This window comes from Salvelinus alpinus, chromosome 19, assembly GCF_045679555.1.
Source record: "Salvelinus alpinus chromosome 19, SLU_Salpinus.1, whole genome shotgun sequence".
NCBI classification, from domain to species: Eukaryota; Metazoa; Chordata; class Actinopteri; order Salmoniformes; family Salmonidae; genus Salvelinus; species Salvelinus alpinus.
This window is the reverse complement of record NC_092104.1, coordinates 22,849,434-22,867,097: the sequence shown is the minus strand read 5'-3', so window position 1 is coordinate 22,867,097 and position 17,664 is coordinate 22,849,434. Positions and strand designations below refer to the sequence as shown.

Here is a 17,664-nt window from a genome sequence, read left to right as displayed (position 1 = left end):
GTGATAGACTGCATCCAGTTTGTTGAGTAGAGTGTTGGAGGCTATTTTATAGATGACATCACCGAAGTCGAGGATCGGTAGGATGGTCAGTTTTACGAGGGTATGTTTGGCAGCATGAGTGAAGGATGCTTTGTTGCGATATAGGAAGCCGATTCTAGATTTAATTTTGGATTGGAGATGCTTAATGTGAGTCTGGAAGGAGAGTTTACAGTCTAACCAGAAACCTAGGTATTTGTAGTGGAGTATCATCCGATCCGACTGTCAACTTACGGATACGATTAAGAATACGAGTATGGCCATGTCGGCACACCCCTACTGAGGACTATGGTTAGCCTGAAGACTGTGGTTAGCCACTTTTCCTTTTAGCTGTGTTAATATTTCATGTCAGAACAGAATGACAGTCATATAAACATTGTGTATGCATTGTGCCAGAGCCTGGGGTTTTGAGGAAAGATGGCAGGCAGAAGGGTTGGGTTGCAGAGGGTATCAGTGGTTAGATAGCTAGGCCCCAGATGCCCAGGACCATTAAGGAAAGATAAGAGGGAATTACACAGTGACTGCATCTGCATCTCAAATGGAACCCTATTCCCTATATATGGCACTACTTTTAATCTAAGCCTTATAGGTCCTGGTCAAAAGAAGTGCACCATAAAGGAAATAGGGTGACATTGCCAGAGGTATGGCTATTCTATATCAACCTCACCCTGCAAGGTCTTGGGGTGTCACATTCGAGACAACGATTACCAGCTGCCTCTAATTGGGAATCATACACAAACCCCAACATAGAAAATTTAACCTAGAAACCCACATAGAAATAATAAACTAGACTAAAACCCCTAGTCAAGCCCTGACCTACTCTACCACAGAAAATATAGGCTTGCTATGGTCAGGACGTGACAGTACCCCCCCAAAGGTGCGGACTCCGACCGCAAAACCTGAAACAAAAAGGGAGGTTTAGTGTCTAGTGTCGGTTCTGGTGCGGGACGAAGTACCCGCTCATCCTGCGGATCCAGCCATGGACCCAGGCTGAACACTGTGCCTGGACTGGACCTAGGTGCAGAAGAAGACTCCTGCCATGGAGCGGGACTGGATGCCGTGTTTGGACTGGACATCGGCGCAGGGGAAGGCTCCCGCCATGGAGCGGGACTGGATGCTGTGCCTGGACTGGGCACCAACGCAGAAGAAGACTCTGGCCTTGGAGCTGATCTGGACGCCATGCTTAGACTGGGCATTGGCACAGGGGAAGTCTCCGGCCATGGAGCCGTCGCCGGAGTCTCCGGACCGGGAACCGTCGCCGGAGTCTCCGGACCGGGAACTGTCGCCGGAAGCCTGGTGCATTGGGCCGGCACTGGTGGTACCGGGCTGGTGACACGCACTTCAGAGCGAGTGCGGGGAGAAGAAACAGGACGCTCTGGACTGGGGACATGCACTTCAGGGAAAGTGGAGGCTGTGGAGACACGGTGCGCACTGGAGACACGGTGCGTAGAACCGGCACAGGACTTACCTTAACTTTACCAACCACTCCTCGCTCAATCTATCCCAATATTCGTCCTCGGTGTCTGACTCACCCCTCAACTTCGCCGACCACCCCCTGTGGCCCCCCAAAAAATATTTTGAGGTTGCTTCTTGGGCTTGTGTTGTGGCCACGAACCCTGTCGTCGCTGTCCTTCCTTCACCGCTTGCGTCTTCTTCCATAGAAGGCTTTCGTCTCCTGCCATTTCTCTTCCCAAGTCCAGAATATCTTCTCCTCCTGGACATGTTGCTTGGTCCTGTTTTGATGGGATATTCTGTCACGTTCGTTTGTAGAGATGGACCAAGGCGCAGCGAATGTAGAGTTCCATATAATTTATTATAAAGTGAAACTTAGCAAAACAATAAACAACAAACTGTGACTACAGAGGTGCAACGTGCACTACTCAATACAAATGCATTCAAACAATATCCCATAACCCACAGGTGGAAAAATGCTACTTAAGTATGATCTCCAACTAGAGACAAAGATTATCAGCTCCCTCTAATTGGGAATCATACACAAACCCCAACATAGAAAATTAAACCTAGAACCCCACATAGAAATAATAAACTAGACTAAAACCCCTAGTCACGCCGTGACCTACTCTACCATAGAACATATAGGCTTTCTATGGTCAGGACGTGACATGGGGGTAGTTATGATATCAAAAGTATTTATGTGTTTCATGGATATGATGACTAAGAGACAGCATCCAGACGTATTCATCTCTATGGGAAACTGATCAATTTACATTTGCTGTCCTTTTCCATGGACAGGAATGTTCAAATTACTGCCTGTCTACCCTGTGCCCCTCCAGCTGTAACAGGACTTGTTTTTCCCCCCTTGAGTACCTCCTCTCTCTGTCTCATAGGCTTTTAGGGAAGTGGCCCTGTACCTCAGTGAGCTAGACTGCAAATATATTGAGTGAGATTAATGATCTATTTGTGAAATGCACCACCTAGAGTTGGAAAATTCTGGTAACTTCCCCCAAATTCCTAGGGTTTTCCACAAATCCTGGTTGGAGGATTCCGGATTTCCTGCTTATCTCTTCTGGTTCCGGGAATCTTCCAACCAGGCTTTCTGGAAGACCTGGACATGTTGGGAAAGTTACCATTTTGCAACCATACCGTACCTATAAGTTCAATGGATGGGTGGGATGGCAACAAAAATTATGCGCACACATCTTGGAGGCTGAAGGCTGTGTGTTGTTAGGATTCTGAACGGTCACAATATGGCTAAAATCCGCTAATTGGCAAACAACCCACCCGTCAGTGGAGGCTGCTGAGGCGAGGATGGCTCATAATAATGGTCGGAATGGAGTAAATGGAATCAAATGCATGGTTGTGTTTGATACCATTCACTCCATTCCAGCCATTACACTTCATTCCAGCCATTATTATGAGCGGTCCTCCCCTCAGCAGCCTCCACTGCCACACGTCTATACCACTACTACTACTTCAATACCACCACTGATTGGTTACTGAAAGAAAGTGGAACCTTTGATGCTACAGTACATTATAACTCTGACTCTCATTGTCCCTTGATTATAAGGCCAAGTATTGCCACAATTTTAAACCCACCAAATGCCTGAATAATAAATCTGTTTTTATTCACTAATATCTCTCCAAATCTTACACCAGCCTCTGAATTGTCTTAAATCAGTCTGATCTTTCACTAAACTCAATTTAACCTCATAATCTCCTTGGTTCCTCCACCTCACCTCTTGAAATGGTACACGAGTCAACCCCATGGTGGTTCAAATCTCAGCCTCCATGGATGAGTCCCAAATGACACCCTATTCCCTACATATTGCACTACTCTTGACCAGGGCCCAAGTCAAAAGTAGTTTACAATATAGGGAATAGGGTGTCATTTCAAATACAATTGTATTTGTCACATGCTCTGAATACAACAGGTGTAGTAGACCTTACCGTGAAATGCTTACCTACAAGCCCTTAACCAACAATGCAGTTCAAGAAAGAGTTATGAAAATATTTACTAAATAAACTAAAGTAAAAATAGAAAGTAATACAATACAAAATAACAATAACGAGGGTATATACATGGGGTATCGGTACCGAGTCAATGTGCGGGGGAACAGGTTAGTTGAGTTATTTTGAACATGTAGGTAGATAATAAACAGCGAGTAGCAGCAGTGTAGAAACAAAGGGGGGGGGGGGGTGTCAATGTAAATAGTCCGGGTGGCCATTTGATGAATTGTTCAGCAGTCTTATGGCTTGGGGGTAGAAGCTGTTAAGGATCCTTTTGGTCCTAGACTTGTCGCTCCGGTACAGCTTGCTGTGCGGTAGCAGAGAGAACAGTGTATGACTCGGGAGTCTTTGACAATTTTTTGGGCCTTCCTCTGACACCTCCTATTATATAGGTTATGGATTGTAGGAAGCTTGGTCCCAGTGATGTACTGGGCCGTGAGCACTACCCTCTGTAGTGCCTTGCGGTTGGAGGCCAAGCAGTTGCCATACCAGGCGGTGATGTAACCGGTCAGGATGCTCTCGATGGTGCAGCTGTAGAACTTTTTGAGGATATTTTCAGTCTCCTGAGGGGGAAAAGGTGCTTTCGTGCCCTCTTCACGACTGTCTTGGTGTGTTTGGATCATGTTAGTTTGTTGGTGATGTGAACACCAAGAACCTTGAAACTCTCGACCTGCTCCACTACAGCCCCGTCGATGTTAAAACTTCTTTGGGAAAGGGGGGCAGTACTGAGTAGCTTCGATGAATAAGGTGCCCAGAGTAAACTGCTTGTTACCCAGGCCCAGAAGCTGTGATATGCATATAAAGTAGTAGATTTGGATAGAAAACACTCTAAAGTTTCCAAAACTGTTAAAGGCGAAAACCTGAGACAAATCCAACCAGGAAGTGGGAAATCTGAGGTTTGTGGTTTCATTTAAGTGATTGCCTATCCAATATGCCGTGTCTATGGGACCAGATTGCACTATCCAAGGCTTCCAGCAGATGTCAACAGTCTTTAGAAAGTTGTTTGAGGCTTCTATTGTGGAAGGGGGTTGAATAAGAGCTGTTTCAACAAGTAGACTATGCTGAGGCCAATGAGTTGTTTACTGCGCGGTCACGCGGGCATGCCGTTCCTTCTTTTTCCTCTGTAATGAATACGCTATTGTCCGGTTGGAATATTATTGAAGATTTATTATAAAAGACCCTAAGGATTGATTGTAAACATCGTTTGACATGTTTCTACAAACTGTAATGGAACTCTTTTGACCTTTCGTCTGGATTTTGCGCTCGCGCATTGTGCCTTTGGAATAGTGAACTAAACGCGCGGACAAAACTGTGGAAGTGGGAGTCCTGGGAGTGCATTCCAACGAAGATCAGCAAAGGTAAGTGAAGATTTATAATGCTATTTCTGACTTTTGTTGACTCCACAATTTGGCGGGTAACTGTATGACTTGCTTAAGAACAAGTTTATCTTTAATTCTATGTAAAACATGTATCTTTCATCAAAGTTTATTATGAGTATTTCTGTTATTTGATGTGGCTCTCTGCAATTTCTCCGGATGTTTTGGAGGCATTTCTGAACATGGCGCCAATGTAAACTGAGGTTTTTGGATATAAATATGAACTTCATCGAACAAAACATACATGTATTGTGTAACATTGAGTCCTGGGAGTGTCATCTGATGAAGATCGTTCAAAGGTTAGTGATTCATTTTATCTATATTTCTGCTTTTTGTGACCTCTCTTTGGTTGGAAAATGACTGAATGCTTTCTGTGACTAGGCGCTGTCCTAACATAATGATATGTTGTGCTTTAGCCGTAAAGCCTTTTTGAAATCGTACACTGTGGTTGGATTAACGAGAAGTGTATCTTTAAAATGGTGTAAAATACTTGTATGTTTGAGGAATTTCAGTTATGAGATTTCTGTTGTTTGAATTTGGCGCCCTGCAATTTCACTGGCTGTTGGCGAGGTGGGACGCTAGCGTCCCGAACGATCCCAGAGAGGTTAATGGGGGCCTGTTCGGCCCGCTTTTTCCTGTAGTCCACGATCAGCTCCTTTGTCTTGCCTACATTGAGGGAGAGGTTGTTGTCCTGGCACCACACTGCCAGGTCTCTGACCTCCTCCCTATAGGCTGTCTCATCGTTGTCGATGATCGGGCCTACCACTGTTGTGTCATCAGGAAACTTGATGGTGTTGTAGTCGTGTTTGGCCACACAGTTGTCGGTGAACTGGGAGTACAGGAGGGGACTAAGCATGCACCCGCGGGGCCCCAGTGTTGAGGATCAGCGTGGCGGATGTGTTGTAACCTACCCTTACCACCTGGGTGCGGCCCGTCATAAAGTCCAGGATCCAGTTGCAGAGGGAGGTGTTTAGTCCCATAAGTCCTTAGCTTAGTGATGAGCTTTGTGGGCACTATGGTGTTGAACGCTGAGCTGTAGTCAATGAACAGCATTCTCACAAAGGTGTTCCTTTTATCCAGTAGCATGATTGAGATTGTGTCATCTGTGGATCTGTTGGGGTGGAATGTGAATTGGAGTGGGTCGAGGGTTTCCGGGATGATGACCAGCCTTTCAAAGCACTTCATGGCTACCGACGTGAGTGCTACGGGACGGTAATCATTTGGGCAGGTTACCTTCGCTTCCTTAGGCACAGGGACTAAGGTGGTCTGCTTGAAACATGTAGATATTCAGACTCGGTCAGGGAGAGGTTGAAAATGTCAGTGAAGACACTTGCCAGTTGGTCAGCGCATGCTCTGAGTACACGTCCTGGTAATTCGTCTGGCCCTGCGGCTTTGTGAACGTTGACCTGTTTAAAAGTCTTGCTCACATCGGCTACCGATAGCGTGATCACACAGCCGTCCAGAACGGCTCTCATGCATGCAGTGTTGCTTGCCTCGAAGCGAGCATAAAATGAATTTTGAGATGCAGACACAGCCATTATGGCTATAGGCCAACCTCTTCATCTCCCCACGCAAATGTAATGTAGGCTACTGCATGGTAGTAAAGTAGACTACTACACGAGTGAAGGTGAACGTGATACACGGTAATTTAAGGAAAACATTTGGTAGGTTGCTGTGATGACCAGATTAGTGACCACCTTGTGATCTATTAATACAGAAATGTGTACCTGCACTTGGTAAAATGACTGCTGCTTGAGATTTTAGTTCTGACTGATCTGTCTTTGAATATCTGATTAAAAAAAAATATATTCATAGGCTTACATGTAACTAAAATAAATTGCATTATCAGTGTAGCTAACAGGTAGGGGTAAAGACTGGTACAAGAAATATAGGCTACTATATCTGAACTAAATAGGCCCCTACTTAAAATGCAACATGGTTCTCTATAAAGACTTGAATAGCTAAAGCATGAAACACACCGAGCATCTCACTGCCAATAGACTGCCGATAGATACCTATCACAGTGGGAGGCCGTTCCTTCTCTTGCAAGAAAAAAAGCGGTACCTGCTCCGTGCCGACTCGGTAGTGAAGAACCTACCGATTGTACGTGGAAAAGCAAACAAAAAAATGTATTAAAAAAATTGCATTTTCTAGCCAAGTGCACAGACACAATGCACACAACACTAAATACTTCCTCCAAGCTAGCTAACCACTGTAGCTAGTATTGACATTATAACTAAATTACAACGTATTAGCTAGCTTCCATGAAACATCTGCCTGTGTTAGTTACCGAGTTAGTGCAGTGACCTTTGCAAGCTAGCTATGTTATGCTAGTGAATGAATATGTAGCTTTGAATCTAGACCATAATTAACACTTGCCAAACAACGCTACTGCCACCATCTGGTTTGGAGTGTTTTAACAACCCTGAGTGGCTGAGTGAACACAAAAGAGATTAACTGCTGACACTCTGTTCAGAGGTGCTAAGCACTGTCAGGCAAACGTTTGACAATCCTTCCAGTGTGTCTTAGCTTTAAAAAGCATAAAATATATCAGAAGTTGTATACAAACAACTCAAGTGAGACCAGTCTGCACGTTTGAAAGTTTGAACAGTGTTTCTATCTTAAACAGTGTAAGAGGAGTAGCATGCTCAAGAATAATAATAATGACTAAATTATAATTGTAAATTAAATACAATTGATGGGACTTTTTTTGTGGTAGTAGTAAAAGTTTAAAAATGTTTACTTTACTATTTAAATCAAAGCAGTTTTCAATTATTTATGGTTTTGAAAAACGTTATAGTAGTGGTAATCTCGGTTGCCCAGAAGTAAAATTATTGCAAAAGTTGTCACTTTGCATTTAACTTCTGGGGGGAATGACACTCACAATTGTGATTTCTGTTGTGTGAAGGAAGGAAGCGAAGTCTCCTCCCTCGCAAAAGGAAACTCTCGGCCAAATCCGTCCCTTCTGCTATTTTCACCCGTGTTTTTGATCCGTGTGGACACGTGCGAAGCAGTAAACATGGAAGAAGTGAGTGAGGATGTTTTCAACACAGCTATTTCCAATCTTATCCACTGTAACAGTTGTGCTTAAACATTTCGACTGACAAAGGGTATGTTTTAGAATGCTTGCCAACCGGCTATGGCAAAAGTTTAATATATTAAGTGATGTATGGAGGAAAGTTATTTAACAACCGGGTTCAGCAAGCGGTTGATAGGCCTGGCAGTGGACGAGGTTCACACTGTTGTTCACTGGTAAGTCCACATTTCAGACAAACTCCTGGCTAGCCATTGCCATTTCAGCTAGCTACCTCTATCATTCATCCTACTTCACCATCAACTGGCCAGCTGTATCAGGCAGCTTTAGATGTGAGGGAAGACAAATATATTTGCCAACTATCCATCTGATAGATGAAGTTGAGAAAATGCACTTAACTAGTTCACTAGATTGAAACTGCTGAGGGAATGCTAGCCAACGTTAATTTCCACCATCAGTCGGCGTTAAGTTCACCTTAGCTAGCTAAGTGGACTGCAGTTGGTTTCTATAAAAGAACTAGCTTTATAATTGCTAGCTAAACTTTAAGAGTCAATTTCCGAGGCCTCATAAAAATCTGTCAGTTTAAGCTAGAGATATGTTTTCTTGCATTGGATGTGTCTCAATCCACCGCATCCACCGATGTCGCACTTCCGCATCTGGGGGAGGACTATCTGTTGTTCCATGTAGTGAATGTTATTCAATGTGTTTGTACGGGCTCATAGCAGTTTTTAGTTTTTCTAAAGTGTACAAAACACTAAGAACACCTGCTCTTTCCATGACATAGTCTTCACCTAGATTCACCTGGTCAGACTATGATCCCTTATTGATGTCACTTGATAAATCCACTTCAATCAGTGTAGAGGAAGGGGAGGATACGGTGAAAGGTGACAGAGATAGAGTGGTGCTTGTCAGACCATGATACATCCCGAAAATCGGTGTTCTCACAAAATTGTCTGTAGCATCTGAACGGTTAGGCCTACAAACTATTATGGAAAGATGACTCTCACGAACATGATGGTGTTCTCCGTTTTGCTCTACGACCCCTACAAGCGTCTTGGGACTCATCTGAAGTCAGTACAGCCAATTTGACAACTTCTGTCTGTAGCGTTCAAACAGTTCGGGCTACACACTAATATGAAAGGTGAGACTCACGAACATGTACATGTCGGTTGTGTTTCCCACGGGCCTCACAAGACACGTTTGAAGGTCCCCCAGTACCAGTTGAAAAAATGTATAGAAGTACACTGTATATCGAGACGTTTAGTGCCAGACATAAGGGGTTAAATATATGTGGGGGGAAAAATAACTTATTGATCTTAAATCTCTCAGATATAGCACAGACACTTCAGAACAAAGTTAATCTAACACATTCTGGGCATGTGTTTTGGAAAACTATCATCTGACACTAGAGTTATAATAATTTCACAATTTTCCTTTCAACGTTACCAGAGGGAAAATAGGAAATAATGCAAAAACAGCAAGCTTCAACTGTCATTATATATTCAACATCTCCATCTGTCAGAGGTCTCAGGTTTGGACAAATTCAGAGCACTCAAACTCTCTCCATCAATCGGCAATGCTGTACATTTTGTGGACATCTAGGCAGCAACCTTTGTCTCCGAATCTCAACATGTTTTCCTCTCCTGGTTTAAAAAGCAAGACAGGCTTTCAGCCAGCTCAGATGGTGTCATAAACCCAGCAGGAAAACAACCATGGAATAACATCGCTCTGGCCCATTCACAACCATGGAACCTGTCTGCCCCCATGACCCAATGTCTGCGTCCCAAATGGCAACCTATTCCCTACATAGAAGCCTGGTAAAAAGTAGTGCACTATGTTCCCTGGTCAAAAGTAGTGCACTATATAGGGAACAGGGTGCCATTTGGGAAGCAACCTATGTAATCAGTTTATAGCAGGGCCAGGGCTGCTGCACTTTTATTTAACACATTAGAATGGGGAGGGATGGATGGTGCAATTGCCTATACCACCAGAGAGAAAGTAATCTGTCTGAAGTAGAGCAGGGTGGGTTTGAATTGAAGTGTTCTGACACTGTAACAAAGAGCTGCAGTAATAACAGCTTAAGTATGGAGATAAATCACAGTGGCGAAAAAGTGTTGAGTTGGATGTACCATAAAACCATCAGCAGGTCAGAAAGCACCAATTGCTCTGTTAAGAAACAGATTCATTAAATCAAAACTGGTTGGTGTTCAGAGATAGATGGGAGGGGTTATGTGGAGCTGAATGGTGGGACTAAAAATGACAAGATAACTCATGTAAAATATACTGTGTCCGTAAAATGTATATCCAGTGCATTTTCTTATGTTACAGCCTTATTCTAAAATTGATGAAAAAAAGTTTTTAATCAATCTACACACAATACCCCATAATGGCAGTGAAAAATAGGTTTTTATAAATGTTTGCAAATATATATATTTTTTAAAACTGAAATACCTTATTTAGATGAGTATTCAGACCCTTTGCTATGAGACTCTAAATTGAGCTCAGGTGTATCCTGTCTCCATTGATCATGAACGGAGTTGTTTTTACAACTTGATTGGAGTCCACCTGTGGTAAATTCAATTGATTGGACATCATTTAGAAAGGCACACTCCTGTCTATATAAGGTGCTACAGTTGACAGTGCATGTCAGAGCAAAAACCAAGCCATGAGGTCGAAGGAATTGTCGCTAGAGCGCCGAGGCAGGATTGTGTCGAGAAACTGATATGGGGAAGGGTACCAAAAAAATGTCTGCAGCATTGAAGATCCCCAAGAACACAGTGGCCTCCATCATTCTTAAATGGAAAAAGTTTGGAACCACCGAGACTCTTTCTAGAGTTGGCAGCTCGGCCAAACTGAGCATTCAAGGGAGAAGGGCCTTGGTCATGGAGGTGACAAAGACCCGAGGGTCACTCTGACAGAACTCCAGAGTTCCTCTGTGGAGATGGGAGAACCTTCCAGAAGGACAACCCTCTCTGCAGCACTCCACCAATCAGGCCTTTACGGTAGAGTGGCCAGACGGAAGCCACTCCTCAGTAAAAGGCACGACAGCCTGCTTGGAGTTTGCCAAAAGGCACCTAAAGGACTCTCAGACCATGAGAAGCATGATTCTATGGTCTGATGAAACCAAGATTGAACTCTATGGCCTGAATGCCAAGCATCACGTCTGGAGGAAACCTGGCACCATCCCTACGGTGAAGCATGGTGGTGGCAGCATCATGTCGTGGGGATGTTTTTCGGTGGCAGGGACTGGGAGACTAGTCACGATCAAGGGAAAGATGAACGGAGCAAAGTACAGAGAGATCCTTGATGAAAACCTGCTCCAGAGCGCTCAGGACCTCAGACTGGGGCAAAGGTTCACCTTCCAACAGGACAACAACCCTTAGCACACAGCCAAGACAATGCAAGAGTGGCTTCGGGACAAGTCTCTGAATGTCCTTGAGTGGCCCAGCCAGAGCCCGGACTTAAACCCGAATAAATATCTCTGGAGAGACCTGAAAATAGCTGTGCAGCGACGCTCCCCATCCAACCTGACAGCGCTTGAGAGGATCTGCAGAGAAGAATGGGAGAAACTCCCCAAATACAGGTGTGGCAAGCTTGTAGCGTCATTCCCACGAAGACTCAAGGTTGTAATCACTGCAAAGGTGCTTTAATAAAGTACTAAGTAAAGGGTCTGAGTACTTATGTAAAATGTGCTTTCAGTTTTTTATACATATGCAGAAATGTATAAAAAAACTTTTTGCTTTGTTATTATGGGGTATTGTGTGTACATTGATGAGGGGAAAAAACACTTTAATCCATTTCAGAATAAGGCTGTAACCTAGCAAAATGTGGAAAAAATCAAGGGGTCTGAATGCTTTCCCGAATGCACTGTAGGTTCATAACTTTTGTGAAACAGCACAGTTGAAAAATATATGTCAAATAGAAATCAAAACTGGATGGTCTTCAGAGATAGATCGGAGGGGTTGAAGGTAGCTGAAGGATGGGACTAAAAACAAACAAAATATAACTATTGTAAAATATACTGTGTCTATAAAATGTATATAGTAAGTATAAGCTGGAAGTAGAAGCCTAAGTGTTGTTGTCGTCCATTAGTTTACTCTAATTGGGGAAGGGGTGGTAGGGTTAGGGGAAAATAATAAAGGAAAATATATATACACACATACATACAATAAAAATAAACAAATGAATCATGATCTCTGAGGGACCAGGGACTGGGAGGGGTTTAACTAGCTATATTGTTATTTCCTCATTTCCTCATTCCTCATTGATCATGGTCACCAACACATAACATTTGGTTAACTGAACTGTTGATTTTGTTGTTTGTCTTTGCATCTTCACTCTTCAGTTGGAGTTGAAAATGAAGTTCAGTTACTCAGACAAACTGCGGTTACTACTCAGGTCACTGCTAAATGGCATATATTATAGTACATACAGCATGGTCACACAGACCTTCAAGAAACATCCCCTTCTACTTATATATATACAGTGGGGAGAACAAGTATTTGATACACTGACGATTTTGCAGGTTTTCCTACTTACAAAGCATGTAGAGGTCTGTAATTTTTATCATAGGTACACTTCAACTGTGAGAGAAGGAATCTAAAACAAAAATCCAGAAAATCACATTGTATGATTTTTAAGTAATTTATTTGCATTTTATTGCATGACATAAGTATTTGATACATCAGAAAAGCAGAACTTAATATTTGGTACAGAAACCTTAGTTTGCAATTACAGAGATCATACGTTTCCTGTAGTTCTTGACCAGGTTTGCACACACTGCAGCAGGGATTTTGGCCCACTCCTCCATACAGACCTTCTCCAGATCCTTCAGGTTTCGGGGCTGTCGCTGGGCAATACGGACTTTCGGCTCCCTCCAAAGATTTTCTATTGGGTTCAGGTCTGGAGACTGGCAAGGCCACTCCAGGACCTTGAGATGCTTCTTACGGAGCCACTCCTTAGTTGCCCTGGCTGTGTGTTTCGGGTCGTTGTCATGCTGGAAGACCCAGCCACGACCCATCTTCAATGCTCTTACTGAGGGAAGGAGGTTGTTGGTCAAGATCTCGCGATACATGGCCCCATCCATCCTCCCCTCAATACGGTGCAGTCGTCCTGTCCCCTTTGCAGAAAAGCATCCCCAAAGAATGATGTTTCCACCTCCATGCTTCACGGTTGGGATGGTGTTCATGGGGTTGTACTCATCCTTCTTCTTCCTCCAAACACGGCGAGTGGAGTTTAGACCAAAAAGCTCTATTTTTGTCTCATCAGACCACATGACCTTCTCCCATTCCTCCTCTGGATCATCCAGATGGTCATTGGCAAACTTCAGACGGGCCTGGACATGCGCTGGCTTGAGCAGGGGGACCTTGCGTGCGCTGCAGGATTTTAATCCATGACGGCGTAGTGTGTTACTAATGGTTTTCTTTGAGACTGTGGTCCCAGCTCTCTTCAGGTCATTGACCAGGTCCTGCCGTGTAGTTCTGGGATGATCCCTCACATTCCTCATGATCATTGATGCCCCACGAGGTGAGATCTTGCATGGAGCCCCAGACCGAGGGTGATTGACCGTCATCTTGAACTTCTTCCATTTTCTAATAATTGTGCCAACAGTTGTTGCCTTCTCACCAAGCTGCTTGCCTATTGTCCTGTAGCCCATCCCAGCCTTGTACAGGTCTACAATTTATCCCTGATGTCCTTACACAGCTCTCTGGTCTTGGCCATTGTGGAGAGGTTGGAGTCTGTTTGATTGAGTGTGTGGACAGGTGTCTTTTATACAGGTAACGAGTTCAAACAGGTGCAGTTAATACAGGTAATGAGTGGAGAACAGGAGGGCTTCTTAAAGAAAAACTAACAGGTCTGTGAGAGCCGGAATTCTTACTGGTTGGTAGGTGATCAAATACTTATGTCATGCAATAAAATGCAAATTAATTACTTAAAAATCATACAATGTGATTTTCTGGATTTTTGTTTTAGATTCCGTCTCTCACAGTTGAAGTGTACCTATGATAAAAATGACAGACCTCTACATGCTTTGTAAGTAGGAAAACCTGCAAAATCGGCAGTGTATCAAATACTTGTTCTCCCCACTGTATATATATATTTTTTAATCTATTCCTCCATGACTTTTTTAAACACAAGTATTCTTCCTCTGCCAGATTGTCTTGTATCCAACCACAAAGCATAAAACAACTCTTGCCTCATCTCAAAATACTCCAACTTCATCAAGATAAACTCTCCTGAGAATGTCAAAACTGATTGTGAGATTGGAAGGAGGCAATTATTCATGACTTCAAACAATGGCACACAATATTAATAAGCCTCTCGTTCACACATAACTTTCATGTTAAATGAGAACAGACCTTTTGCAATGAGATGTTTCCAGGAACTGAGTGCTTCAGTGAGCAAAAATGCTCATTCTGTGCCAGCGGAGGCATTTTTTTGACATGATTAGTCCATGCAGATTAATAAAACTGACCTCGATGTAAGTCTCAGATTCCTCCAGCTTGCTGCCTTGACTGAGTTAACATATCAACTACACAGTCTGAAGTTAGTCAAAATGTACCTATACCAGGCCTAAGGTTACGCTGTTGTCTCTACAGTACATGTAAATATATGTGTATATACAAGTACCCTTTATGTGAAAAGTAGTGATAAAAAGTGATACATTCAGCATCCCTTGCTTGCCAGGCAGGCAGGATATTTCATAGTGAAAGTCTAGAGTAGTGCACTTAAATGATCAATCTGTGTCTATTATAAACTATCCCTCCCTCTGATCCATTTTGGTCTGACCAAAAGTGGCTTGATGAAAGCGTAGTAATAGATTAGCTCACAAGTTACGACTGACATGACCAGATGCTTTGTTGACGTCAAAACAGATAAAATTATGTCATAATTGCTTCCACATTTTACTCATATCTCCCTCTTCTGACAAAAATGAATGACAGATCTTTCACACCATATAATAGTTGTTTTCGAGTCAAGCCCATCCTTGCATCAGTTTTAGGGCAAAGTAAGAAGGGCACAAGCCAGTTCGGAGGAACATCACGTCAGACAAATTATAATGAAAATCATCTAAATCTGCACAATGTTAATGCTTAAAAAAAAACATGACCTAATGTTTGTCCCTCCACAAGTTTAATCAAGCTAAACCCTAGGTTACTGCTTACATTATTGATTAACCTGTGGCAGCCATCTTAGAAGCCTGCTTTCTCTTTTCTTTAGTCAATTAGAACATCTCTAGGGAGCATAAACATTGCTTGTTTACATGTTGCCCAACCGGTAGAGCAAAGCAAAGGAAACTAACCACCATATAGCCCATGGCATTGCCACACTGTAAGAAGATCAGCTCATCAGCTCCTGACAGTGTCCCAAATGGCACCCTATTACCTACATAGTGCACTACTTTTTAACAGAGCCTTTTGTGCCCTGGTCAAAAGTAGTGCACTTTATAGGGAATAGTGAGCCATTTGGGACATAAGCCCTGTTTTTTCTCATGGGAGTTGGGACTCTCCCTTTGTGGGCCACTCCTGCTGTGATTAGGTCTCATGGCTGCAATAACAGTCTCATTTAACCGCCATTGTCAGCGGCCATGCTCAGTCTGCCTGGATAAGCTCAGGCATCAAGCGTTAAAGAGATTATGACAAGAAATCAAAACAACATCTATCTTAATCATAGATGAAACAGACCAATAATGTGCCACTCTCTCTTGGCAAACCAGGGACGGTTTCTGAGGACAGAAAAGGGAGGCCCATCATTACAGTGTAACAATGGGCCACTTCATTTAAAAGACCTAACTTTGTATTAGCTGTTCCTGAGAACCACTCTGAAAGAAAACTTGTTTTTAATGCACAAAGTCTGTCTTCCCAACGTCTGCTGTTTGGAATTGATTTGGAAACCACTAAAAATGTGAGAGGCCAGCTACAAGCAATACAAAATAAGGCACAGCATTCTGTAAACTTGTGCACATTCTCACTGCACACAATCAATGTCTCAAGGTGGGTTGAATTTACAGTGTCCCTGCATGCGAGAAATTATCAATGCATTTTAATTGCATTCAAAAACAAAACATTCCAACAGCTGTTGCTACTCTGCATTGACACCCTGTGGATAGAATGGCATAAAGACATGTGACATCAGTCCCATGTGACATCAGACGGTCTGTGATATGGACCAATAGGAATTAAGCTTTAAAGCACAACCCTACTGACACCTCCAGAATGCCAGACAGCAAAACAAACATACCGATTTACAGCTTTAAATATCTGCCAAATAAAGACTTTAGGGCCCCAATTCAATAGTTACAGAATATTAGCCTTTAAATGTTTTTATTTAACCTTTATTTAACTAGGCAAGTCATAACCGTGGTAATACATATGTAAAGCTATGAGAATTAAGCATCAGTTGTATGAGCAAGAAAACAAGTTTAACTGTACTTTCTCAAGAAATCTTTCACATCAGTTTACTTGATGGTCAGTTGGCGCGTCAATCTGTTACATCTGAAGGAATGATCCCAGAAGTATACAAATTGTCAATCTTTTCAATTTCACTTAAATCTAGAATCGGCTTCCTATTTCGCAACAAAGCATCCTTCACTCATGCTGCCAAACATACCCTCGTAAAACTGACTATCCTACCAATCCTTGACTTCGGCAATGTCATTTACAAAATAGCCTCCAACACTCCACTCAGCAAATTGGATGCAGTCTATCACAGTGCCATCCGTTTCGTCACCAAAGCCCAATATACTACCCACCACTGCGACTTGTATGCTCTCGTTGGCTGGCCCTTGCTTCATACTCGTCACCAAACCCACTGGCTCCAGGTCATCTATAAGTATTTCCTAGGTAAAGCCCACCTTATCTCAGCTCACTGGTCACCATAGCAGCACCCACCCGTAGCACGTGCTCAAGCAGGTATATTTCACTGGTCACCCCCAAAGCCAATTCCTCCTTTAGCCGCCTTTCCTTCCAGTTCTCTGCTGCCAATGACTGGAACGAAATGCAAAAATCACTGAAGCTGGAGACTCATATCTCCCTCACTAACTTTAAGCATCAGCTGTCAGAGCAGCTTACAGGATCATTGCACCTGTACATAGCCCAACTACCTTATCCCCATATTGTTATTTATTTTTTTGCTCCTTTGCACCCCAGTATCTCTACTTGCACATTCATCTTCTGCACATCTGTCACTCCGGTGTTTAATTGCTAAATTGTAATTATTTCGCCACTATAGCCTATTTATTGCCTTACCACCCTAATCTTACCTCATTTTGCACACACTGTATATAGACTTTTCTATTGTGTTATTGACTGTACGTTTGTTTATTCCATGTGTAACACTGTGTTGTTGTTTGTGTCGCTCTGCTTTGCTTTATCTTGGCCAGGTTGCAGTTGTAAATGAGAACTTTGTTCTCAACTGGCCTACCTGGTTAAATAAAGGTGAAATAAATAAAATACTCAGACAGAACAACTACCCTGAGCACTGTCTGAGAGTAGGCTCTGTGAAATGTTGGTCAAAGCCACATAATTTCTCCGATAATGAAAGTTTGTTGAAATTGCATGAAATTGAGCAAATCTTCTTGAAAATTAAACTATTCTTTGATGAAAATATGCTTGGACCTTTGAAACGTAAAGCATGTTTATGATCATTCATCACTATGCTAGTAAAGCATGTTTATGCTCATTCATCACTATGCTAGTAAAGCATGTTTATGCTCATTCATCACTATGCTAGTAAAGCATGTTTATGCTC

The 17,664-nt window shown here is 42.8% G+C and overlaps 1 protein-coding gene across 3 annotated transcripts in view; it reads right to left on the bottom strand.

Annotated features, from left to right (window-relative positions):
* Positions 1–17,664, bottom strand: part of LOC139545147 (secreted frizzled-related protein 1-like) — a 56,613-nt gene that overhangs the window by 26,523 nt on the left and 12,426 nt on the right. The window lies entirely within an intron of this gene.